This window comes from Galeopterus variegatus, unplaced genomic scaffold, assembly GCF_000696425.1.
Source record: "Galeopterus variegatus unplaced genomic scaffold, G_variegatus-3.0.2 Scaffold4797, whole genome shotgun sequence".
Taxonomy (NCBI): Eukaryota; Metazoa; Chordata; class Mammalia; order Dermoptera; family Cynocephalidae; genus Galeopterus; species Galeopterus variegatus.
Genome location: NW_007730908.1, coordinates 108,346 through 111,693, shown reverse-complemented (window position 1 = coordinate 111,693; position 3,348 = coordinate 108,346). Strand labels below are relative to the sequence as shown.

The following is a 3,348-nucleotide window of genomic DNA, read 5'->3' as shown; positions in this document are numbered from 1 at the left end:
TCGAGACTACTATAAACAACTATACGCCAACAAATTTAAAAATCTGGAGGAAGTGGATAAATTTCTGGACACACACAAGCTTCCAAAACTGAGCCAAGAAGATGTCGAAAATCTGAACAGACCAATAACAATAAAGGAGCTCGAAGCTGTTATCAGAAGGCTCCCAACAAAGAAAAGCTCAGGACCTGATAAATTCACAGCAGAATTTTACCAAACATTCAAAGAGGAATTGACACCAGTTCTTCACAAACTATTCCAAAAGATTGAAACAGAGGCAATTCTCGCAATCTCGTTCTATGAAGCAAAGATCACCCTGATACCAATCTAAGTAAAGATACAACTAAAAAAGAAAACTACAGGCCAATATCCTTGATGAAGATAGATGCAAAAATCCTAAATAAAATACTAGCTAACAGAATACAGCAGCACATACGTAAAATTATACACCACGATCAAGTGGGATTCACCCCAGGGATACAAGGCTGGTTCAACATACACAAATCAATAAATGTGATACACCATATTAATAAAATCAAACACAAGGACCATATGATCATTTCTATAGATGCTGAAAAAGCATTTGATAGAATTCAACATTCATTCATGACAAAGACCCTCTATAAGTTAGGTATAGAGGGAAAGTATCTCAACATAATTAAAGCCATATATGATAAACCCACTGCCTATATCATCCTGAATGAGGAAAAGCTGAAAGCTTTTCCCTTAAGAACAGGAACTAGACACTCTCACCACTCCTATTCAACATAGTGTTATAAGTACTAGCCAGAGCAATCGGAGAAGAGAAAGAAATAAAGGGCATCCAGACTGGAAAAGGTGAAGTCAAACTGCCCTTGTCTGCAGATGACATGATCCTATATACTGAACAGCCTAAAGTCTCTACAAAAAAACTCTTGGAGTTGATAAATGATTTCAGCAAAGTAGCGGGATAAAAAATCAACACACAAAAATCAGTAGCATTTCTGTTCTCCAATAATGAACATGCAGAAAGAGAAATAATTTCTCAAGGTCATATCTGCCCTCTGACTATGACACCTGTTCTCATTCCTTTGAGATCTAAAGTACTCCCGAAGCTTCCGAGCATCAGCAGGTACTGCAGTGCCAGCCTCTCTGCCAGAGAGAGGTGCTTTGTGTTTTCAGTCAATTCTCACACAAAGCGGATACTCTTCGGCTTTCGAATACCATGTATAGAAGATCTTTTTATCCATCATTTTATGTAAAATACTTAATGACTATGAGAACAAAGGTGAAGATATGAATTCTACCATTAATTTCATATTAGATGATAATTGGTAGAGACCAATCGTGAAGGATAACAGCATATTAAAATCTAACACTGTTGACAACTCACGATGTGGCAAAACTCTTCTAAAGTTCTACAAAAATATCTCTTCTGAAATTCACAACAGCTCTAGGAGTTAGGCATTATAATAGAGGAATCTGGATGCTAATTGGAATCTTGATTATGACTGCTGATATGTGTGATCTCACACAAGTCAATTCACCTCTCTCCCCATCAAAATTCCAATGACATTTTTCTCAGAAATGGAAAGAACTATCCAGACATTTCTGTGGAATAACAAAAGACCACACATAGCCAAAGCAACGCTGAGGAAATAAAACAAAGCTGGAGGCATAACACTACCTGACTCTAAACTATACTACAAAGCTATAATAACCAAAACAGCATGGTACTGGCATAAAAACAGACACTCTGATCAATGGAATAGAATAGAGAATCCAGAAATCAACCCACACACCTACAGACATCTGATCTTTGACAAAAGCACCAAACCTATACACTGGGGAAGAGACTGCCTCTTCAGCAAATACTGCAGGGATAACTGGATATTCATATGCAGGAGAATGAAACTAGACCCATACCTCTCATCATATACTAAAATCAACTCAAAATGGATTTAAGAATTAAATCTATACCCTGAAACAATAAAATTCCTTAAAGGAAATCTAGGGGAAACACTCCAGGAAGTAGGATTGGGCATTGACTTCATGAATAGGACCCCAAAAGCAAGGGCAACCAAAGGAAAAATAAACAAATGGGATTATATCAAACTAAAGAGCTTCCGCACAGCAAAAGAAACAATTACCAGGGTTAAAAGACAACCAACAGAGTGGGAGAAAATATTTGCAAAATATACATCTGACAAAGGATTAATATCCAGAATATACAAGGAACTCAAACAACTTTACAAGAAAAAAACAAGCAACCCAATTAAAAAAATATGGATTTTTTTAAGCTTCAAGTATGCTGCTTCAAAAGAGTACATTACATATAAAGAAACGGGGTTGAAAGTGAAATGATGTGAAAAGGGACAGCATACAAAGCCTTACCAAAGAAAACTGGTACAAACATATTATCGTCAGGAAAGAAACCTTTAAGTCAAGAACTATTAGTAGAGGTAAAATGAAATATTTTATAAGGATAAAAGATCAATCCAACAAGAAGATATAATAATCTGAATTTCTACATATGCTAACATAGCTTCAAAACACAGAAAGCAAAAATCAAAAGAACTACAAGCTGAAATAGAAAAATCCACAATTATAGTGATTATATATTTTAACATACCTCTCTCAGAATCTGATAAAATGAATAGACAGATAATTAGTAAGATATAGACTATTTGAATATTATTAGCAAACAACCTAATGATATATATCTAACAATGGCAGAATAGATATCCTTTTCAAATACACATGAAATGTTCATTAAAAGTGACCAGCTCTGCAGGACAGCGGCTCTGACGAGTTAGCTGTCACAGACATATCCTCCCTCTTCAGGTACAGACAGTGTGTTCCTGTCATGGCTAACTAAAAAAGCGCTGTTTCTCAGAACTGATAAGACCATGGCACAAAACTGTGGCAACTGGATTTGATCTAACCTTGTGTACAGTTCCTATCTCACAGAAATTGAACCCTCATTCTGTCAGTAATGATGCATTAATGCTGAGGGCAGTGTCCTTGGTAACAGCACCTCTACCTTTCTCTCTCAGACCACATATGCACTAATTGAAACAATCACTGAATATTCTAAGATTGTTTATGCCTTAATCTCTCTGTACTGACAATATACCAGTTTACTTTGGAAAATGAATTATCAGGAGAAAGATGAAGTGTGGCAGGTGATTATTGGAGCCAGAGCTGAGATAACTTAAAAACAAGAGTACTTGAAGCTGGAAACCACTTGGATGACTGCAGCTGGTCTTTCAGAGATGGCAACAGAGGCTGCATATAAAACTGGAGCAGGGCCGGCCCAGTGGCGCACTGCTACAGTGCGCCGCTTGGGAGCACGGCAGTGCTCCCGCTGAG

General features: G+C 37.0%; 1 pseudogene; it reads left to right on the top strand.

Moving 5' to 3' along the window:
- Positions 1–1,046: 1,046 nt before the first annotated feature.
- Positions 1,047–3,348, top strand: part of LOC103603801 — a 3,117-nt pseudogene continuing 815 nt past the window's right edge.